The sequence below is a fragment of the Elgaria multicarinata genome, chromosome 3 (assembly GCF_023053635.1).
Source record: "Elgaria multicarinata webbii isolate HBS135686 ecotype San Diego chromosome 3, rElgMul1.1.pri, whole genome shotgun sequence".
In the NCBI taxonomy this organism is placed as follows: domain Eukaryota; kingdom Metazoa; phylum Chordata; class Lepidosauria; order Squamata; family Anguidae; genus Elgaria; species Elgaria multicarinata.
The window spans coordinates 128,781,637-128,806,554 of record NC_086173.1 but is presented as its reverse complement, the minus strand read 5'-3'; the positions used below and the strand labels follow the sequence as shown (position 1 = coordinate 128,806,554).

At 42.1% G+C, this 24,918-nt stretch overlaps 1 protein-coding gene across 1 annotated transcript in view; it reads left to right on the top strand.

Moving 5' to 3' along the window:
- Positions 1-24,918, top strand: part of LOC134395538 (contactin-6-like) — a 278,197-nt gene that overhangs the window by 28,370 nt on the left and 224,909 nt on the right. The gene's annotated exons all lie outside the window — the stretch shown is intronic.

Genomic DNA, 24,918 nt, shown 5'->3' with positions numbered 1-24,918 from the left:
CAACCTGGGGTTCACTTATTTTTGCACATACCCTGACTCTTAAGAACTCATTGTTTGCTAATTTATGCATCATTTTATTTCACAAGACACAGAACTGATTAACATAAACCCTACTGAATATCTAGAAAAGGACTAGTTTGGATTCATGAAGGCTATCATGGTAATTCCTGCAATTATCATTAGGGTTCAAAAAAAAATCTTACTACTTTATAACAACTGATGAAATTATATTTTGTAATGGATACACATCAAAGCAACGTATGGCTGTTGCCCAAACCAAAAATTGTATGTACAACTTTCCTTCTTTCTCCGACAATATCTGGTAGAATGTCCTTCACATCCTTGCATAAAATACACTGGAGCCCAGATTAATCATGATGCAAGGCATGTCTCTATGGTTCACATATAAACCACTTAACTACAACTTTAGCACATGAGAAGCTGGGCTCCTAGTATCCCAAATACACAGATATTTATATCTATTATTTTCACCTATCTCTAAGTGAAACGATCTTTATCATTTTGAGCCAGCCCTCCTGTTTGCCAGTTCCCGACCTTGGCAACCAATCCTACAGAAACTTTCAGCACGATGACAACAAACTCAGAGGGAGCAATGAGCACTGCATGCTGCTGCTGTTACATGTAGCAATGACATATTTTTCTAACTTCTAGTTGCCTCTTAAAGAACTCAAGCTACTATAGCTTTTATAACCCCACGTTTTTCTCAACTGGAAAAATTTTTTTTCACAACAACACATCTCCAAAATTAACCAGTATGGCACAAGAGTGTTATATGTTGCATTTTCCATAAGTTCTGCGCCACTTGTTGTAAAATTAGCTATACAAAGCTGCCTTTTTGACAAGATGGTTTGTGACAAGTTGTTAAAGGAAGTCATTAATTCCATTAGTAATTACAGGAGTCTTAGCAGACTGGTAACGGGGCTATGCATCTGAACAGTGAAAAGAGTAATTCATCCTGTGGAATATCATACTTTTTAAAAATAATAATAATTCTACTTAGCATTCATATATAACACCTTTAAGCATTATAGATTGTTGTTGTCCTTACGCCAACAGTAAAAAGAAGGTATTTCCCCCCCATATTACAGGGAGGGAATGCAGATGGGTCTGAAAGTGGGTGAACCTTAAAGCAAAGAATTCCTCATTCACAGATGAGGCTGCTATTCTATGCCCACTTTCCTGAAAATAAGCCCCAGTAAGTCAATAAATTGTATAGGATTTCTGTCCTATGCTGCACTGGCTTACAATGAGAAACAGGAGAACTGTCAGGAAGACACAAGCAAACCACAGAGTACAGTGCCTAGAACATCATCCTTACAGGTCTAGGCACCACACTTTCTGGATCAGAGAAAGCCAGGTGCACACACTACCCAAATCCAAAATACTGGGCACTCTAGGCGCCATGCTCTGTGGCTGGATGATGTGTGTGCACCTGGCAGCCTTCCTGACTGCTCTTCTGCTTTTTGTGCTGGCTCTTCTGTTTAGCACCATGTGAGGAGTGCTGGTCTCAGTGATGGCACAAAAGTACAGGGGGAGGCTGCACCAAGGGATATTGTGCAGGGTATCATGGCGGGCAGGGTACGATGGCAGAATGCAAGGAAGCAGAGGACCAGAGAAGGGAGTGTGTGCTTGTGTAGTAGTCTCACACAGAGTGCTTTAGCCTGGAAGCAATTAGTGCATGGGTAACTATGGCAATCTCCAATTTCTCTAGATTTGGGTGGGATCTACACTACTGCTTTAAAACAGTTTATAACAGTAGTGACAACTGTTCTGGCTGAGGACACTCAGAAAGTGGGGAAGGGGAAGACCAGAAAGGCCAGGATATGAGCTAACCTGAGCCTCTTTCAGCCTCCTTCCCTCCTTCTTCCGAAGCTTTGTCTAGCAAAACATGCAGCCATCAGAGAATGGGAGGTGAATTTCACCTCCACTGCTTCTCCCATGCTTTCATTGCACTCAGTATTTTGCAATTGTATTTATTGCTATAAGAACCTGAGGAGAAAATATTGAAATTATTTCCTAGGAAGCTACCTTACCTCAAGTCAAATTATTCATCCACTTTGCATGCGAAGCATGTATTTTGCTATTGAGCTGCTGTCCCTTCCCAGTGAATTTGTTTTACAGTTGACAAATCAAACATGAAACAGGGCAATTTATTGTAATGATTATCTAAGCAACACCTCCAGCCGGTAGGTGGCACTGTTCCAAATGTTTAGTGCTTAGCTAAGGTAAGGTTCAGTGCCTTGTCTTTTTCTTGTTCTGTCTTACTTTGTTTTGTCTTGGGAAAGTCCTTCCTTGTAAAGAGCAATTCTAACCTGTTAGTTTAACGTCTAGCTCTCTAATAAAGTCTGTTCTTCTGAGTAAGTATTACAATATTCATGTTAGAATTTTGAATTCAGATTTCTAAATTCAGTCCAACATGCTGGGTGACTGGCCACTTGTCAAGGCATGCTAGCTAACAAGAGAATGTGTATAGCTACCTAATATTTTTTCTATTTGATTTAAAATTCCATGTATGACTATTGACAGGCAATTAAAACTTTCTAAAGCTGTATGAGAGCCACTCTGTTCACTGCATAAATAGACTTATTTTAGCCATGTTTTTGCTCATAGTATTTCCTGGCTGTTCTCTGGAGAAAACTGAGACTTAGAATTTATATTCATGTCGGAATTAAGGCTGCCAAGCTGAAGTTCTGGCTGTTAATAAGCTGGCAAGTTTCCCATTTCTTGTCTGAGAAGCAAACTTGACCTGCCCACTTCTTCATTTCATTGTTTAAAAATGATTTACAAAGAAAAGGAAAGAGGAAAAAAACACCTATAAGCCATGACTGCAAGCATTAGGAATAACAGGTGGACTTTCTGTTCCCTCCTCTAAAAGGAGTGTTCTCAGGATTCAGGGCCTTGCTAGACCTACCTGATAATCCGGCTGGGAGCGCGCACCGTCGCCCTTTTCCACACGTAAGATGAGACGGGGCAAGGGTCCCCATCGCGTCCGCCATTTTTGTTTAGCCTTAAAGGGCCATGTGCGCAGGAGGCTGGAGAAGGGAAGTCTTTTTAAAAATAAATATAGGGTCCCCGCTCCCCCTGCCCCTGATTCCCCCCCACAATGCCTGATTCCCCCCGCCCACTCACCGTCCTCCCCCCGTCCACCATACCCTGTCCCCCGTCCTTCTTTTCCCCCCTCCCTGATGCCCTGTCCCCCCTCCTTCTTCCCCCCTCCCCGATGCCCTGTCCCCCGTCCTTCTTTTCCCCCCTCCCAAATGCCCTGTCCCCGTCCTTCTTCCCCATCCCCCGTCCACCATGGCCAATGCCCATGCCCGTCCTTCTTCCCCCGCCCTTCCCCCGCCCAATCCCCATGATTCTATTCTGGATTTCAGTCAGAACCAGCCGGAACTCTAAAAAAAAAAAAAGCTTTCCAAGGTACTGAAGCCTTGCCCCAAGATAGTTTCAGCATCTTGGATAGCTCCTTTAGTGTTGTGGCTGGCTCTGACTGAAACCCAGAATGGATTCACAGTCCCACCAAAATCAGAGCCACCAGCCAGCACTGACTAAACTTTTTATCTTTTCCCTCTAAGAAATATAAATGTTTCAGTGACAGAAGGGACCACCCCACAGAGGCTATTTGCTAAAATAACTCAAAGTCCACAATACGGTGTCTATTCAGAAGAATTGCATCACTAAAAAGAGGGCAACGGAAGATAAGGATTTGCATAAAACCACATGTGTGCTAATTTATGTATAAATATGAAAATTTAGAAATACCTATAATTTAACTAGAAATAAAAGGCATCTTTCCATAGTGTGGATCACCTGTGTGCCTGCTCATTCTAGGCCTTAGCTAGACCTTAGGTTTATCCTGGGATTGTCCCGGGGTCATCCCTACTCATATAAATGACACACAGGATATCCCGGGAACAGGCAGGGATGACCGCGGGACAATCCTGGGATAAACCTTAGGTCTAGCTAAGGCCCTACTGTCCAGTTGCCAATTGTGGATGGACAACTTCAAGAACCATGCTTTCACTTTTTTAATGGTCCCTGATCTTTAAACTGGACTTGGCTGGTCAAATAGGTGACTGTCCTCTGTAAAGTAGGACAATTGCCCATCCAAGGCCACAAGCGCTCTCTCTCTCTGTGTATGTATGCACATGTGCGTCTGTATTATATATCACACAAATAAACTCTTTCTTTGAAAAAGCAACTCAAAGTGCAGAAAAAAGACAACTAAAATGATCAAAGGGCTGGCTCATCTCCCCTACAAGGGAAAGTTACAACAGGTAGGATTGTTTAGCTGGGGGGGGGGGGGGTGAGAGAATAAGTGTACAACATTATGCCTGGTGTGGAAAATGTGGATAGGGAAACATTTTTCTCCCTCTCATAATATTAGAACCTGGAATCATTCCATGCAACTGATTGGCGGGGTATTCAGGACAGATGAAAAGAAGCATTTCTTCACACAGTGCATAGTTTAATGTTGGAATTCACTACCACAAGATGTAGTGATGGCCACCAATTTGAATGGCTTTGAAAGGGGGTTGGATAAATTCCTGGAGGAGAAGGCTATCAATGGCTACTAGTCCTGATGGCTACGTGCTACCTCCAGTATCAGAGGCAGTAATCCTCAGAGGCAGTAATCAGTTGCTGGGGAACATGGGCAGGAGGGTGCTGTTGCATTATATTATTATTATTATTATTATTATTATTATTATTATTATTATTACATTTATATCCCACCTTTTTTCCTCCAAGGAACTCAAGGCAGCATACATCCTCCTCCTCTCAATTTTATCATCACAACAACAACCCTGTGAGGTAGGTTGGGCTGAGAGTCTGTGACTGGCCCAAAGTCACCCAGTGGGTTTCCATGGCCAAGTGGGGACTAGAACCCAGATCTCCCGACTCCCAGTCTGAGACTTTAGCCACTACACCACACTGGTGTAGATCAATAATGCTTAACTAACATCTTTTGAATTGCTTTTGGCTATTGCTGAATATATTGTGCTGCTGTTGTTTTTAAACTAAAGGAGTGATCCATCCTAGCAGGGATGCAATCAGTGCTACCATGTGGAGGGATCCAGCTTCCCTCTGGCCTAGATGTGCATTACTACTGCTGCAATCCTATACTGGCTTGCCTGGGAGAAAGCCGGAGTGAACACTTCTGAGTAGTCACTGTAAAGGCACATGTAGATCCTCCAGGAAGGGGGTGGGAAACTGGGCTTTGTTAAGGCTTATGCCGGTCTCTCATCGAGGCTGTGCTGTTCCCAGGCTAGGATAAGTTGAACCCTTAATTCACTTATACTAAACACTATCTCAGTTGTTTTTCATATTTTAGCCCTTATAAGATAAATGCAAATCAGAATACCTAAGTGGCATTTTGCATTTTGAGAGAATCATAATTAATATGCAAGAGAAATTGCAAAAGCCAGAAAGATAATTTCAGAAGTAAGAACAGCATGAGTTTCATAATAAATAAATTATTATTATTATTATTGTATTCATTTTGTATGTTTTAATCAATTATACATATTTTATGGTGCTTTGCATTTGTGTTGTACCCCACCTCGATCTAGAGGGAGAGGTGGGTAACAAATAAATAAATAAATAAGTTATTATTATTATTATTATTATTATTATTATTATTATTATTATTACCTACCCTGTGCCCAAAATGAAAATAAGGACTTTCAATGACTGTGGGATGCCTTCTGCACATTGTTCTAAACTGGAGATTTGTGGGTTATTGCAAGCTAATCCCCTTTAGCCCTTAGCTCAGCACATGGCTGGAGGGCAGAATGCAAACACTAGTGTGTTTTGCTGGATATACTGCAAATCAAAGGGAATGGAATTACTGCCATGTAAAAGACAATCTCCTTAGTCCTAGTTAGTCCTTACCTAAAGGACAGCATCTAAAAATAGACACTGGAGACCTGCTCCAACTTCTTTGCTGAGCAACACTCCTTTCTTACAAAATGCAACATGCCAATTACTGGCCATGACAATGATAACTGATATTAAATTACTTCTGTACACAGCTGATCTTTAGTAGCACAGAAATAATGGCATAGTAGGTTAAGTGTGCAGTTCTATGCATATTTAGACAGGTGGGTAGCTGGGAGATGATGGGAGTTCTAGGACTTTTGTCTGTCTAAATATGCACAGAATTGCGGCCTAAAAAAAACAGAAAAAACAAACAAACAGCCACTTCATTGCCCGACCCCTAAGATTTGACAATCATCTGGGAGCTAGCTCTCTCTCTCTCTCTCTCTCTCTCTCTCTCTCTCTCTCTCTCTCTCACACACACACACACACACACACACACACACACAGAGAGAGAGAGAGAGAGAGAGGCTACAACGTGCAAGAACAAAAAAAAGATGATGACCATAAACTAGCCACTGAATTGAGTCTACAAGAGTTTAACAGCTCCCTTCTGGACAGTCCTGGCTCTGATGAGGACTCTGGGAATGAGGATTTTCTAGATATGGAGTGTTCAGAAGCAGAAGCTGAAGAACTGAAGAAAAATGCTGAGATAGGAGAGCTTCCTAATTCCTATCGTCTTGCTACAGTGGTCAGCTATATTGGAGAAACATCTTCCTCAGGTCACTATATTCGTGATGTCTATGATATTTGCAAGCGGGCATGGTTCACATGTAATGACTTGGAAGTATCCAGAACTCAAGAGGTGTCTGTACAGAGTCACAGAGACTGGAGACTAGAATGGCTACATCTTCTTTTATATGCACAAGGAGATATTTAATGAATTGCTCAAAACAGAAAAAAAAATATGCAGCTGCCTTCCTCTGAGGTGGAAAAGCCGGTTCAGTAGCCCCTGTGAAGAATATTTACTGTTTTTAACTTTTGTAAACCACCCAGAGAGCTTCAGCTATGGGGCGGTATATAAATGTAATAAATAAATAAATAAATAAGTAAGTGTATACACCTGAGCTGATGGCAATGAAGCAAGAGGGGAGATGGCTAGAACGCAGGTGGAGGAAAACTCATACTGATTCTGATCGAACACGGGTTAGAGCTCACTATCGAGCCTACTCTGTGGCGGTGAGGGTGGCAAAGAGACAGTTCTTTTCCACCAGCATTGCATTTCCTCAGTGTCATCCAGCGGAGCTTTTCCAGGTGGTTCATGGCCTGCTACACACTGGGCCAAGGAAAGAGATGGTGGAACCCTCGGTAGCACATTGTGACAAATTTGCACTGTACTGTCGCTCAAATTTGCCTTGAATTGGACACCACGCTTAATGCAGCTCCACCAGAAGAGGTGTTCAGAGCGCCGTCTGGTCCAGTTTTATTGGATGAGTTTCAGTTACTGAGGCCCGAGGATGTGGACAAGTGCTTGGCCAAGTTCAGTCAACCACCTGTGTGCTTGCCCCTCATGGCTCATTACATCAAATAAGGAAGGGATCTCCGGCTGGGTCCAGGAGGTTGGAAATGCCTCCCTGAGAGAGGGAGTGGTGCCGGCCTTTTTAAAAGAGGCGGTAATCAGACCACTCCTGAAGAAGCCTAACCTGGACCCAGAGGATGTTAATAATTACAGGCTGGTAGCTAATATTCCCTTCTCTGGGCAAGGTGCTTGAGTGGGTTGTTGCGGGACAACTCCAGGCACTCTTGAATGAAATGGGTTATTTAGATCCATTTCAACAGGCTTCAAGCCTGGTTTTGGAATAGAAACTGCCTTGGTTGCCCTGTGGGATAACCTTTGCCGGGAGAGGGACTGAGGAATGTGACCCTGTTGATTCTCTTGGACCTCTCAGTGGCCTTTGATACCATCGATCATGGTATCCTTCTGGATAGGTTGTCTGGGCTGGGAGTTGGAGGCACTGCCTTGCAGTGGTTCCACTCCTACTTGTATGGCCAATTCCAGAAGGTGGGGCTGGGGGATTATTGCTCTGTGCCATGGCATTTAGGCCATGGGGTTCCACAGGGCTCTATTTTATCCCCTATGCTGTTTAACATTTACATGAAACCACTGGGAGAGGTTATTATTTATTTATTTATTTATTTAGCACACATGTCCTAGTGACTAGAATGGAAGGTAGATGTTGGTCACCCTCCAAAATATCTGCAAGTGTTGTCCTGCTGTCTTGTGCAATCAATATGCATTCTAGACTAGTTCATCTAGTTCATTCATGTTCAGAGATCAGCTGCAGGTAGCAATGGGAATTACCAACACAACTAATCTTAAAAATGTTTAATCTGAGAAAGCAAATGACTTTGATATATTCTTCACCAACTTTACATGAAGGGTTTCAGTTCAGTAAATATACAGAGGGGGATGTTGTTGGAAGATTGTTACGAATTGGATTGCCTCACTATTGGGACATGCATCCCCATTTGCTTTTTTCATAGGATTTCACCAAAATTCATATGGGTGAGCCCAACTTTAGTAAATAGGAACCTTAAAAATATTTTGAATGTTCTTTTTTAATTAATACACACACACACACACAGAGAGAGAGAGAGAGAGAGAGAGAGAGAGAGAGAGAGAGATGCCTCCTTTAAGAGGAAATGGAGTGTTTTCCTATAAAATCCCCCGACATTAAAAAAAAAAAGCTTAAAAAAAAGTAAGAAACTGGTAGGATAATTGTAATTGAAAAGCTAAATTTCCAGAAGCTCTGAACTCTGATTCGTACTGGATTAAGAGATGGTGAACTCTGGATTGTAAACTCTGAACTCTGGATTGGCATAGGACTGAAAGAGATTCTCTGTGGTTCTTTTTATGAAGCACTGGTTTTAGGTTACATCCCAGGGGGTGCCAATACTGGTGGTTTAAGACTTACATCAATCTCAGAGTGCCTGGAAATAACCAGGGACAAAGAGTTTGTGGTATATAATCTGCTGCTTAAACCACTATAATACTTCCATCATGGCCAGAATTCATTTTGTCTTCCTTCAGTTGAGAAATGTACAGCCGACACGGCTAAACACTGGCTATCACCACTGTGAAATGGTCATTAAGGTTATTCACATTACCTTAGGGAAGCTTTTGTGTGACAGTATGTGCCTACCCTTTTCTCTCAAAACAAGCAAACTCTGGTATATAATTACTGCACTTTGCTTCACTTCAGTCCCATCTGAGTTTCATAAGAGAGCTGCAACCCATCAACCTATTGCCCAGCCCAATCACACTTAATCCTGCTTTGTATTTAATTGCTACCAAAAAAAAATGGGGGAGAAAAAAGAAAATCCACTGATGGTGTTACAAGCAACAAATAAGGCTGGTTTAGAGAACTAGTTCATGTGAGTGCTAAAATACAATTGCTGCTCAGATGAGAAAGTGTAGTCCAAGCTGCAATATAAAAGGATAGTTTCCCCTCCCTCATATTTATTCTTACAGATATTATAGGACTAAAAAGATTTCTGGCTGTTTATATTTTGATATAAACCCAGTTCACACATCACAACCACCCAGGAATTGTTTAATCCATGGGAAGTCATGAATTCCTGCCCATCTCCATCCCTGGGTTGTTCAATGTAATTTCCAAATGTAGAATTTTTACTTTTATTACTGCATTTATAGCCTGCCTTTTTTCCTCCAAGGAACCCAAGGTATCATACATAATCCTTCTTCTCCTCTCCATTTTATCCTCACAACAACCCTGTGAGGTAGTTTGGTAGAGTCTGTGACTGGTCCAAAGTCACCCAGTGGGTTTCCATGACTGAGTGGGGATTAGAACCTGGTTTTCCCATCTCCCACTCCAACACTTTAGCTGCTATGCCACATTATGTGCATGTCTACACCAGGGGAGGGAAGGGGGGAGGATCTAGTGATATGATGATCGTGAGATCCTACCCTTTGTCCACATGCAGCATTCAGTGTCCAGGGAGGAAGGAGGACGTTGTGCCCGCCAATTTCTTTCACCCCACCTTTTTTTCTTTTTCTTTTTTCTTTTTGCTGAAGATGAGAGCACGTGCGCTCCAACAAAAAGGTCAGTAAAAAAACAGACACCATGCCCGGTTCCCGGGTCCTCAAGTTTACTTTCAAGGAGCTGGGATGAAACCAGGATGGCTGCCCATACCTCCCACAGTCTTGGACGATCCCAAGACTGCTGGAAAAATCAGGCTAAAAGCAGTGCTGGTGATCCCGGGCAAATGGAGGGATCTTCCCTCTCTGCCCCCAGGATCCCTTGTGTATCATGTGGATGCATAGGGATGATCCCAGGACAATCCCTGGGATAAGGCATGGTCTAGACATGCCCTATGAGTTGTTAGGGGAAGAACAACCCAAACTTGTAACTAGGAATATTGGAGAAATCCACAATGGAATCAAATGAGTTCAGATTTCTATGAATCCACCCTGGATTCCACAGTGGAGCAGCTTTTCCTGAACTGCTCAGATTCCATGGACTTGCAGGCAGTGGTGGTTTTTTTGTTTTTGTTTTTTACTTTCTGGGATTTTACATAAATTTAGTCAACAAAAAATATTTAAAATATAAGAATGTGAACCATGTTATGTGAACTGAGTCATAGAAATTTAGGGCAGTAATGTCAGTGCAATCTAAAGATGTCTTGTGGGAACAGAAAGGCACTTTCTCCAATTTCCCCATCCTGCTACAGTCCCCACAACGTATCACATACCATCCTCAATGCCCAGGAATAACTTTTGGGGGTGCGAAGTGCTGTAGCAGAAACAGGAAGAGTCAGGGGGAAAGATCTTTGCCCGAGCATGACACTGTGTCATTGGCATGGAAATTATGTTTGGTTTCTTGGGTGGCAGAATGTGTGTGTGTGATGTTGTTTTTAAACTTGCAATATAAATATATGTCTCTGCCTCCCTTCCTCTAACTTCCCAAGGGATCACATGTATCATTCCCCAGGTGCCATTTACATTTTATCTAAATAATACGAATCCCTGTTAAAATGCCATGTTTTGAAACAAGGATCAATTGGGAAAATTAAGTGTGTACACTTGACTAATTAGCTGCCTTATTCTCATCTAGATGCATATGCCTGGGGAATTGTTTGGCAGTAGCTATTTTTGTTTAAAAACAACCTTTCTTCCCCATGTGCATGGCATAGCTGATGCTTCTTTAGGTTTTCCTGATTAGCTTAAAACAGGACAAGGAAAGTGATGTGAGAACATTCTTGCTTCCTCCTGGCATACTGATTGTGTCCACTGCCTGAAAAGCCATTGGAGGGGGGTAACACTGGCCATATAATGAATTCCAATTACATGAAGAAAATTGTTATTGTGCCCAGGAGACATCATGTCATGCATCTTGTGTGTCAACTGTGAGAAATAGGAAGAGAGAGTGAGAGAGAGAGAGGCAGAAATGTCAAGCATAAAATCAGCTCAAAAACTTGAGTGTTAGGAGATAACTTTCTACTTTTATAGTGCGTTTCCTAGGAATTACTCATGCCAAGAGAATATGAGATTGCTGTTGCTGTTGTTTACTTATGATAACTATATTCATCATGGCTTATTAGAAAAAAGTTTTTACTATTTGTCTGAAAAAATACTGTTCCAACATAGGAAATGGCTGTTTATATATTATTTTCTAGACAGAAAAAAATACTTTAGGTGTTTGGATTCTTGAGTATAGTTAAGATGCAAGGAGAGGGATCACATTACCTCAGCTCTCTCCATTTCCATTGTTGTCACCCTCTACACATGGGGAGCAACTTTCTGAAGGGGGAAGCCTCCTCTGTTCATGGATGCTTTCCACGTGATTTCCAATGTTGATGGTTTTACAGCGTTGGAAATTGTGTGGAGAGCTTCCATTGATCCATGAATGGAACGTTATTCTTCACATCTAGAGGGTGACTGACAGGGAGACAGAAGGGGTGGGGTAGAATGCTTATGTGTATAATATACTCAGAATCTGTATTAACAATTTAGCATGTATTTTATACCAGTCATATTAGGTGCTTAACATACAATGCCCCTGAGAGTACAGACAAAATGGAAAAGGTTGTTGTCTCTTCCCTCACAAGACATCAACTTGCCTGCCTTGAAACCACCCCATTTTTCTCTCCTACTGAACAGTGAAGGATGTTTGGGGATTAAGTTCATTGCTGTTCCCTATCTTTCACTGCTGCTGCTATTCAGTGTAAGGTTGGAGGTTTGTCTGTTTGCCTAACACATTTCTGAGCTGTCTTTCAAGACTGCAGGGTTTGTTTATTTGTGTTCAAAAAATCCCTCTTTGATCATCCATTTCAGGATAAGTCTCTTGATGTTATATGTATTGCCACACCCTAGCTGGATAAGACATCAAATCTGTGCACTTGGCCCCAGTCAGATACTCGGTTCAACATCAAGCTTGGTACATGAAAGGTAAAGAGACCATAAAACATATGACATAGAATACAACACAATCCCCATTTTTACATAGAATACTCATCATGAGAGGGCTGTCTCAAGGCACAGAAAACACACACACGCACACAGTTGAAAACTTTTGCAAATCCTATTTACTTAGACATCTCATTCGTAAGTAGCCAAAAATAGCACCACCCACAAACAGACTTGGAAGACTCCCCAAATTTGCAGGAGTTCAAGAAAACCTTCAGGAAAAGATCACCTGCTGTAAGAGAGGGGAGGAGGAGGAGGAGGAGGAGGAAGAGGAGGAGGAGGAGGAGGAGGAGGAGGAGGAGGAGGAGGAGGAAGAAGAAGAAGAAGAAGAAGAAGAAGAAGAAGAAGAAGAAGAAGAAGAAGAAGAAGAAGAGACAGCCCTTTGTGGACTCCCATGTTCAGTGGCCACAGAACGCTAAGTGTCCGTTAAGGGTGTGGGGAGGGGAGGTGGAATGGAATGGAATGGAAAACTGGTGGGGGGAGAGATGGAACGGAGTAACCTGAAAGATGTCATGACTGGCTAGCTGCAACCTTCAAGAGTACTCCACAATGCAACATTTTTTCAGGCCACTCCTGTTTCGTTGAACATGTTCAAGTGAAACTTTGTGTTACTCTAACGTTACCTTTACATAACATCATCAACTTCATATGATGATTATTTCTTTTGAATGCATCTCATGTGGTGACAGCTGGTGTTTATCACACCTGCTAGTTCAAAGAATATTTTCCCCTGACATGATAAGCACAAGCTGTCACATCTTAGGGACATGTTCATAAGATATATTTTTTTTAAAAAAAAACCTAGATGAAAAGTGATGAAAGAAACTCACATGATGACTTTATTGAAAGTGGATTTCATCCATAGGAACATAGGAAGCTGCCTTATCCTGAGTCAGACCAGTATAAGGTCTATCTAGCCCAGTATTATTAACATACATTGGCAATGGCTCTCCAGGGTTTCAAGCAGGATTCTTTCTTACCCCTATATGGAGATGCCTGGAATTAAACATTATTATTATTATTATTAATTTATATAGCAGCCATGCCCCCTCCAGTGTCATGTAGTAAGGAAGACTTCTAGGATTTGCCAGGTGGGCAAGCAGCCTCATGCAACCTGGTCAATCACAGAGCTTGTGTAGTCACACCTTTTCAATATGGCCAGGCCCCATTCCCAGCTTTAGTTGGGTGACACCCTTCCACCAGCTATTACAGTGAATGATCAGTGGATTGCCATATGGAGATGAATAGGACATTTTGGTCCAGCACAGCTCGGCCATGGGAAGATGGATTTTTTTCCTGCCTACTCTGTACTCCTAGGGTCAAGAAGTAATTGATCTGGCCGATACAGCTGAGACACTTCACTGTTTCATTAAGTCATAACTGGAAGGTCAATGCAGGCAGGATAGCAGGAGGAACATATGGCACACAGGTGAACACCCTAAGGCAGCTTACTGGCTTGAATGTCTGGGACAAGGCTAGCTTTGAGCCCTGATGACCTCACTGACTTCAAGGCATTCTGGTCTGGAACTGAAAACACTGTTGTGCCCTATTAAAAAAAGTGTGTGTGCGTGTGCGTGTACTCTGTACAGCACCATGTACATTGATGGTGCTATATAAATAAATAAATAAATAAATAAATAATAATAATAATAAGAGTTAGATCAGTTGTAATTAAGATGTATGTCTGCAATAAAGACTGAGATCCAGTGCTTTGACCTGGAGTACAGTGGCTACTCAACCAAGATGGGCAGCAGCAGGTAACAGTAAGTTGGATCCAGAATCTGCCTTCAATGGACAGAAGGTCTCCACTCACAGAAGATGCCTATGCCTGCCTGATTTTTTAGGATCTTTACACCTCAGTTGTCCCCATTTAGTATGGTCTTCCAACTCTCTGTGTATCATTTTCAGGGGTGGAGGGGAGGCAACAATTCACCAACTACATTACAGAGGAGCTGAATGAGTTAAGAAAGCCGAGGCTTCCAGTTCATTCCACTTGCTGAGTCTTCTATCTTCCTACTGGGTGGTGTATGGGTGGGCGCGTGGAACAGATGACCCTGCATGTCCTTGGTACTTGAGGCTCCTGATCAACTCTGGAATCCACAGGTGAACTGTCAGGCACAAGTGCAAAATACCTTGATGAACAAGATGTGATTAACACCCCCAAATTCTTTACTTGAGCGTAAAGTAAACAAACATGGCAAGGTCAAGCCTTCAGCACAGGAGCGGGCCTCTTTGGTTAGCCTCCATGATGAACATTTTCCAGATAATAAGTTACTCAAACCCATGAAACATATTTGATCTGGGGCAGTGCTCCAGCATGGAAATAGGTTATCTAATTATATGGGGTTACTGGGATTCTTGGAGATCACACTGTGGGTTTTTTGTTTTTGTGGTCTTCTGAATCTGAACAGCTCAGTTGACACAACACTCCAAACACTTCATGGAGAAGTATTTTCATTGTACAGGATTAGGTACTAGCCTAATGGTATTGCATAGTTTCAGCAAGGAAAATCTAGAAATTAGTTGCATGAAGAAATTGTAGAGCAATAACATGTGTGTCTGTTTCCCCCCTCTTGAGACAAATTATGCAATACTTTGAAAAGTGTGGAGGGCAAGGGGAAGGGGACCTGATAAATAGTCCCAGAGACACTGAAGCTGCCCTCTGCATTTACCCTATACTGTTAGACGCATTTGCAATTCACACTGTTATGGGTATCTGGAAAGTTCAAGTATTCAAACTGCACAGAGACTGCCTCAGGGATAATAAAAAAAAAGTTTGAAAAGAAAAAATACTAGCTGAATACAATTGGCATTCATGAGGAAAGTCGCATTAGCTGCCTGCAGATCAGGTGTTCAGGAGAGAATAGAGAGATCACACACTGCCATATCCCTGGCTGGGACTTTTGCTGGTTACTATAATGCCAGGCAGCGAAGAAAGAGGGAGGAATCATGGGCTAAACTCAGTTGTTACTGACAATGGATTTGGGGGTGGGGAGAACGAAGCTATAAAAAGAAAGCCTCTCACTGTCTTCCGACAGGCTTGAAAAAGGCCAGAATAAAGCATGCATCTACTGCATTGGCCTGTTTTTGAACAGTTTAGCTTTACTGTATTTGTGGTCTGATGCATTACTTTCCCCACTCTACAGCATCACTTCTTCTTGTAGATTATACAGACTTGGGACCATTATATACTAGGGGTGTGCACGGACCCCCCGCTCCGCTTCTCTTCCAGATCTACGATTTTCGGATTGGCCAGCTCTGCCCCACCCCCGCTCCGCCTATGTCCGCTCTGCTCCGCTCGGAGCTCCAGATCCGGATCGGAGCTCCGTTTCCCCCCCGCATAGGTTTGCATTAAGCTAAAAAAGTATACAACTTTTTTTCTGTGAAAGTTAGAAACCTCAAGTTTGGCACCATGACACCTCATGGGGGTATACACACGCACACCAAGACTCAAGGCAATCCCATCATCCCCTGATTTTTGGGGAATTTATGAAAATCGGGCACCCCATTCACACCCCTTTCCATAGCTCCGTCAATTTGCACGTTAAAAATCTCAAACTCGCCACCATGATAGCTTGTCCAGGGATACATATGCACGCCAAGACTCAAGGCAGTCCCATCATCCCCTGATTTTTGGGGAATTTATGAAAATCCAACACCCCATTCACACCCCTTTCCATAGCTCCGTCAATTTGCACGTTAAAAATCTCAAACTCGCCACCATGAAAGCTTATCCAGGGAAACACGCACGCCAAGACTCAAGGCAGTCCCATCATCCCCTGATTTTTGGCGGGGCTTAAACCTGCAGACATCTCAATGGGGCCATTTCAAAGGAAATCCCAACATGCCATGAATTGGGGAGTACAGATAAACCTATGAAATCTTCTTCCACACTTGAAAAATGGATTTGGAACTTCCAAAAGTCTAACTTGAGCGCAGGAAGGACTTCTCCCCTGAGTCAAAGCCAGACACACACAACATCCCTGCGAGGCGGGCAGGGGAGGAGGGAGGGAAGGCAGGCAGGCAGCAGACATTTCTGGGGGCATAAGGAAGTGAGCCAAGGATAAGCCAGTAATGCATATAAAATGGAATAAATAAATAAATAAACAAACAAAGGAGGGGTGGAATTAAAAGCAGCAGTGTTGCTGAATAAACAACAAGAAGAACTTTTTAAAAAAAGGCTATATCTGTCTTTTACCAGTAATAGGGGGACGTGCCCGGGGGAGGGGGAAGCAGCTGCCAATTTGACTGGTCCTAGTGACCAGTCTTTTAAGAAGCAACGCTGTCAGTTCAACTCATGAAAGACATTGCTCCACCACTAAGAAGTAAACGCTCACTTCAACTCATGATAGGCATTGCTCCACCGGGTTACTCTCTTTGGAGGGCTGTGATAGCCCCCCAAGTACAGGAGAGAGTGGGGGCACATCCACATGGCATGCCCTAGGGGAGCTCATCCCCTTGCACCACATCTTTTCAGTTGTTCCCCAAAGTTAGGGTGGGTAGCAGTGCTGTGTTTCTATCTCTTATTATTGGCTTAGTATATGATTTCACAGGTTGTGTTTGTGCATTTGGTGGGGCTACTGTTTTAAAAAACACTGGGAAAAGTCCGTTCAGACTAAGAAAGAGATGTTTCCCAGAATCCCAAGTTACCCGTTTTGCCTATCCCCTCCTCCAACTTTGGGATCATGTGATCATGACCGGGAGTTGACTCTGCCCCTCAGCCCTTCGAAAAATGTATTTGCCGCCGTTTAAAAAAAAAAATTCTAGCGCGCGACCCGCACCACGCAGAGAGGTGAGAGTAGTCTCAAAATGACCCCCATCCACGACTCTCTGAGCACAAGAATTTTCAGAACGATAGCTTCAAAAACAACACAGTTATCCCCCTTTCTTTTCCGCAATGCAATCCTATGGGCGAAATGTTTCAAGATGGCGATCTGACCAGACCACGGAAACCGGAGTGCTCCGAAAATGGGCGCTTCTCTTCGCCTTGCTTCTAGGGGTCCACGGTCTGCTTCTACTCCGCCCCTTGGCAAGGCAGAGCAGGCCAATTCGCTCCTGCTTCTGCGCTTCTAATCGGAGCGGAGCACATGCCTATTATATACAGATAAGTGAAATTCTACCCATACAGCCCTTCTTTGGGTTTTATATTAGAGGCCTCCTTGACTTTTTAGCTAGGCCTGGGAAAGAACTTCATTTCTGTCCTGTTTCGATAACAATTTTCAAAATGTGCAAAGTTCTCTAAATGTAGAAGAAAAGAACTGAGCTCTTAAAAGCCTGGATCCCTCTGTGTTCAACCATGCAAGTGCTAAATTTGGGTTGCTGTGAGGTCTTGCCTTCACCTGTGCCACCCACAGGCTACTTGACAAGACTATCCATGCCACTAGCACTCAGGACCTACTTCAATCCCCTGTGTTGATGATGCGTGTGAGGGTTTTAGCCTACTGCTGCTGCTCCTGTCTCGCCTTTATGCTTCAGGCCCCACAACTCCACAGCCCAGCAACCTGGCCCTCAGTTTCCCATTCTGCTGCCACCATTAACTGTTCCCTCCTCAGTCACTCTTCCACAGACCACATGAGTTGTTTGAAATTAATTGGAATTTATTAACACAAGTAAGTGTGTGAACAAGCTTAATGGTTTCCTCTGTGGCAACACGTATGGTTACAATGCTTCTTCGTGTAATGGTTTCTGTAAGTTCTTTCTTAAAAGATTTCTCTATAGAATTCTACTATCTATTCTCAACAATACCCCACAGCAATCCTGCCTATCCAGTATCAACCTCTCACTCTCTTCACATTATCATCCACACAATACTGTCATATCTCTTTTCACAAAATCATCCCCTTCTGTCTTATAATCATCCCCTTCTGTCTTATAATCATGCACCTTAATGTCTTCCTGTCAGCTCAGACTCGTATAGAGAGCTCCATTTCTCCAGCTCCTCCCACTCTTACACAGCCAACCAATCCCAAGCACTCCCCCTCCACCATCCAATCAGCACTCAGGCATTCACCCCCCCTTCTTCTGCTGCTACTTGCCCAACCTGTGAATACAAATTGTAAATACATAGAGGCTTACTTACTTCCTGAAACTTTATGCATAATATAAACCAGTGGTTCCCAATTAGCGAAGTACTGTGTATCCCTTGTTTTTCAAATGCCAAGCCATGGACCCCCTAAAAATTTGAAAAATTTGCTATCTCTATGGTAATTACCTGTGCGAAGCAATTTTTTTGGAGAAAATAAGGGGTAGCCCCTAATAAACAAAGGATTTTAGGGATACTAAAAAACAGACCATAAAATTTGTGATATTTGTGATATTACCACGCAAAAATGACAATGATTTAGTTAGGAATATAAATACGAATTTAATTTTACTAATGTCTAGTTTACAACTGAACAAATTATGACATGTCTAGCAGCTACTAAACCTAAACGTGATGGGAGAAATCATGCCTCTTTTTGTCCCGAACAATCCCTTCCACATCTGGTTCAATATTTTCTACTTTTAATCTCAAATCTGGATCAACATTGAGCCGATTTCTGTGCTTGTTCTTCATATAACAAAGTGTCAAAAATGTTTGTTCACAAAGATTTGTGGAACCAAAGGGAACTAGATGTTTCAAAGTTTTTTCACCTAACTTCTTATAATCAGGAAAAAACTTCACCCAGAATTGGTCCAGTCTATATTCTTTGAAAAATGATTTCAATGAACCATCACAAGTCACATCAACCAGTGCATCTTGCTCTTCCGCAGATAGAGTTGTTAGTCATACATCACCACATTCAAAAGGATTCCTTCTCCATGAGTTTTCAGGATTAGGTGCAGGGAAGTAATCTCTGAAGATAGTCGCTAAATCACACAGGTGCTTTCACACATGATGTCACCGTCGAAGCAAACAGAGTGTGGGAGACGGCATATTTTCTTTTATTAAAATGCAGACCTTGCAGAGCTAATTGGTGAATGGTGCCATGGACCCCCTGGGTGGGTTATGCAGACCCCCTGGGGTTCATGGACCACCAATTGGAAACCACTGATATAAACAATAACTGCAAATATTTACATTTAAGGCAGCTGAAAATCACAGTTGCCACCTCTTTTTTTTCTGGCAGGCTCCTCATCTTTAGCAGCTATGTGCAGGCAGATACAACTTGGATCTCTCTCCATACTAGGAATAGCTATATCTATTGAATTCGCCCTATGCAGAAAGATGAGAATTTCAATTCAGTTTGGTTCATGTTATATAAGAATTTACCAAAATCACTACATTATTCATATTCCGGAGACTTGGGCTAGATCCACACTACTGATTTATAGCAGCATTGAAGTACACTGGTAACTGTTGGGGAACATTACACATTCTGTATACTGCTTTCATAATGTTATTTCCTGCTTTTTATCCCACATTATACAAAATACTGCAATAAGTGTCATTATGTGTCCTACGAATTATAAATCTGCAAGAGGGATATAGCATTGCCATGATGAGATTGAAATGATTTGACACAAGATGTAGATCTGGCCAAAGACTGTGAGATTTAAAAAATTCAAAAGCAGGAGAAAGAGCAATTGATGGGATTGCCCACCTCTATTTTTAACCACTCTGGCTTTTCTTCCCTAATTTGATTGATTGATTGATTGATTTTATTAAAATATTTGTATCCCAACTTATATAACTGGGATCTCAGGGCAGCATACAGATAAAATCAGAACAACGTAAAACAATAAATATACACAGCTAAAAATGAATTAAATCGTTGACAAACTAAAACCAGTAGAAAAGTTTAAAAGCAATAAGAGAACAATTAAAAACAATTAAAATTATGTGTAACCATGGAGAATTTAGCCATCTACGCCTTTAATAAAAAGCCATGTTTTAACTTGGCACTGAAATGAAGCCAGCGTTGTGCCACTCGGGCCTCCAAGGGGAGGGTATTCCACAAGCGGGGTGCCACAACAGAGAAAGCCCTCTCCCATGTCCCACCGTAGCATATGTCTCACATTGGTGGGACACAGAGAAGGGCTCCTCCAACAGATCTCAAGTGTTAGGCAAGCATATATAGGGAGAGTATCGAAGTGGCAATGACATTAAATGTCATTGCCAATGCCTTGAATTCCAACTGGAAGTGTATAGGCAGCCAATGCAATTCTTTTAAGACAGGTGTAGTATGGTCTTTCTAGGATGTTCTGATGAGCAGTCTAGCAGCTGCATATTGCACTAGCTGCAATTTATGAGTGGTTTTCAAGGGCAGCCCCGCATAGAGTGCATTGCAGTAAGTTTAATCAGGAAGTTAACAGTGCATAGACTACTATGGCTAGGTTGTCCCTGCCATAGCTGGCAGATCAGTTGAAGCTGACCCCAAGTACTCTGGGCGTCCAGTGACAAAGATGGATCTAGGAGTACTCCCAAACTACACACTTGCTCCTTCTGAGGGAGTGCAAGTCCATCCAGAATAGGACCCTTACAATTCCCGTACTTGGAACCACCAATCCACAAAGCTTCTGACTTATCAGGATTCAGCTTCAGTTTATTAGCCCTCATCCAGCCCATTACAGCTTCCAGGCACTGGTCCAGCACTTTCACTGCCCCAGCTGACTCCAACAACAAGGAGAAATAGAGCTGAGTATCATCAGCATACTGATGGCACCAAACCCCCAAACACAACAGCTTCATATAGATGTTAAACAGCATGACGGATAGAATAGAACCCTGTGGGAACCTACAGCTTAATAGCCATGTGATGGAACAGGAATTCCCCAATACCACTTTCTGGAATTGGCCCTGCAAGTAAGTGCAGAACCACTGTAACACAGTGCCTCCTACACCCATCTTGTAGAGCCGATCCAGTAAGATACCATGATCAATGGTGTCAAAACCCACCTAGAGATCCAGGAAGATCAACAGGGTAACACTCCCCCTGTCTTTCACCCGGACTTGGGGTGAAAGCAACCAAGGCTGTTTCAGTGCTGTGCCTTGGCCTGAAACCAGACTGAAATGTGTCCAGATTATCAGTTTCCTCTAACAATGCATAAGAGGTGTTTGCTCTTTAAAACAATCAGCTATTAATATTAAAAAAATAAAGTATGAATCAACCCATCCATCCAGGTAATAGCGTATCTGGTGCACCAACTATTTATTTACTCCTAATCACATCTTGTGTTGGCTCACAACAACAGCAAAATACAATTTAAAAACTGTATCTAACTCAGTTTTTCCTTGGATGAACACCAGTCTCAGAACAAGTTTAATCCCAGCAATATGTAGCAGCTCATTCCCATAAGTGTGTGATCCCACATCTTAAAAAAGGAAAGAAAAGATCATTAAAATTACAATGGGTAAAAAAAATACTCACTTCTAGGAATATTTGTTCTGTGTATGAGGTTGCTATGAAAAGATCATGTAGGGGGAATCCTTTAATAGCTATTTTTAAGATGACGTATTTGTGTGAACTTTATTCCATTAAGAAAACAAATGTATGCATGGGTCTACAGGAAATATGTACATTTCCCCCACATTTGACTTATTTCATCTGTCCAGCTAAAGTATGTCTTTTACAACAATTACAATAAGCAATAGCCATATCCAAAAGAAAAAAGAAGAAGAGATGTGACAGCACAATTTATACTTTACCATTTATACTTCACCAGAATTAAAAACAGTCAAGGATTTCTACTTTGAACCAGACTTTCTAGTACAAAGGGTGTTTGGGGAGGGCTTTTTTTGTTTTTTAAATGTACTTGATTTAGTCTGACAGTAAATTACCATATGAAAGACAGTACTAGCAGTTATAATGCTATCAAGTATTTATGTTTGCTGCTAAGGTTTCTGTGTCTGTCAGCATTTAATGAATAAAGTTATGCAGATGTCTAAGAAAACAAATCTATTTTTATTATTTGTTTTCAATTTGCTGTGATTTTGGATTACTTAGTTCCTTTGATCGGAGTGGAGGAATTAAGAGCAACACCAACCACATTAATACATTACATGGTTTAAACTTTCAAATATATCCTGGCAGAACCATGTGCAGAATGTACATGCATAATTTTAATTTTAATAGGCATTTCTATAGTATCAGCAGATTTTTATATATAGAATTTTGATTTTCCCAACACAAAGGTTAGTTTTATGCACACAGAATATTAGATCAATGCACAAACCAGAGTTGAAAATAAATTTGCTTCCAATAGTTCTGCTCAGAACTGTTCTCTGTGAATTTGTTGGTGGACGTTCTCTCAGGTCCAGGAATTCGAACTATCCTGTGCCTCTTCCCCACCAACTTTGTCTAGGGAGGCATAGGATTGTTTATCCTGTGGATATTTGATGGCTATTGAATAATACTTCCAATATCATACTGCCCTTATATAAATCTATGGTGTGACCACACTTAAAATACTGTGTACAGTTCTAGCCACCACACCTAAAAAAAGGTATTGTAAAGCTGGGGAAAAGTACAAAACTGGGAACTGAAACGATCAAAGGGCCAGAGCAACTCTCCTATGAGAGGTAAGGCTAGAACAGCTGGGATTGTTTAGCTTGCAGCTTTGGTCTGATCTAGCATGGTTCTTTTTATGTTGGATCCAATCCATCATTTACATTGAAATTAAAGTACAGATGTCATGAGCATCCAACTGGGTCCATGACGGATGCAGACACCCTGTGTGGATCCAGTCAGACATGCTCGGTCCAAAGGTGAGCCCCCCACGAGGCCTTCGAGCAATGTGCCCTTTCCCCTTTCGGTGTTAAGCTGCAGGAAAGCACATTTTCTGGAAACTTTAAAGCCCCCAGTGGAGCAGGCATGTGGGGAAAGCAAGATTTCTGGAGCTTCCCAAAGTGCACATGTTCCCCTGTCACACCAATGGCAGCCACCATTAACAGAGCAGTTGGGGGAATGTGCACTTTCTGGATCCTCCAGTTCATAGAGGCGGGCTACAACATTGTTGGGGTGAGCACTCGCCAATTTCTGCCATCCTTAAATTAAAGTTAATTTTCAGCCTCTTCACACATTGGATTGGATCCAGTCTTAAGTCCAATTGATTTCGATGATGCAACATTGACTAAGGGCAAGTCTACACCTAAAGGTGTAGAGGGAGGGAGGGGGGATGATCCTGGACTTACCTGCTTCCGGGATCATCCCTGGCCATCTAAACGGAAGCAGGATGTCCCAGATGGGGAAAGGGATGTTGCACCATCGTGGCTGCCATTTTTTAAAAAGAAAAATGGCAGGAGCTAGAGCTCACTTGTGCTCCAGTGAAAAAGTAAGTAAAAAAACAACAAAAAAACTGTGGTCCTCAGGATCGTCCTGGGACCACAGGAAAAACTAGGATAAAAGTGTTTCCAGATATCCTAGGGAAATGGAGAGATCGTCCCTGCCTGCTCCCGGGATCCCCTGTGCATCATGTGGCTGCACAGGAATGATCCAGGGATGATCCCAGGGGAAAAGGCAGGTGTAGACGTGCCCCTGGTCTGGATCCCATTCACTATGATGAGGCTCCATTCATGGGAGGAACATGCCATGTAAGTTACTAGTTCACACATTTCTGTTTCAGATTCAGCAATTTTCATTATTTCTACTTCAACAACTTACTTGTAACATTGGCCATTTGAGGAGTGGCTCCTCTACAGTCTTTAGGTGAAGTTAACTCTGATTTGCCAACCAGAATTTTGATTATTTATTTCATCTTTTTATGGGATTTCCTGCAGGATCTCTAAAGGATATATTGACAATGGGAGGTCTAGTGTGCTTCAGGCAGTGCTCAGAACAGCACAGACAGGAAAGGGCCCCTGAATAGTTATTTGCTTCCTCTTCCTCTGAAGGACACCATTGATGGCATGAGTGGACAACTTCAGCTGGAAATGGAAGAGCCTGTGGTTCAATTGAGCTTCTGTATTGTCTCTCAGAGCTCTCTTCTGTGAAGTTGAGATTCCATGCTCAGAACCTATTTTCCTCATTTTTCATATATAATGTTATAAATGTATGTAACTGTTCTAGGGTTGGATCCAGGATATATGTGGATTCTGGGGATCCTACCCCACCCACCACCACCACCACAACCTACAGTCTATTCAGCAAGGTTTCCTTACTTTGTGTAGCATTTTCAGGAGGCTCACAGGGCTGCTCTGAAAAATAGTGGGAGGGAAATTCCACTTCTGCTATCACAGCAGATCCCAGCTTAAATCTGGATGCAACCACAAGTGATATGATTGTATTTTATTGTTGTTATTGCTTGTTTTCGTATGGTAATTTTTGGTTATTTTTACTGTTCACAACCCTGATATCCTCTGACAAGGTGGATTATAAAAATCAAAATAAATAAATGGACAATTATTAATATTAGCCCTTGTTTTGCATTTTCTTTAACTAGAACTACAATTGAATTTTCCTTTTATGCCTTTTATTATTGAGTATCATCAGAGGTTATGTGAGTGACTCCCGAGTCCAAACTAGGTGACTGGGCAAGAATGATTTGAGTGAAATTCAATGTAATTGAGTGTAAATTGATGCAACAAGGATTTTTTTAAAAAAAATCTTGGTATGCTGATAGGCAAAAATAAAATAAAAATGGTTGTGTCTATCCCAGGAATGAAATATTGGAGTCAG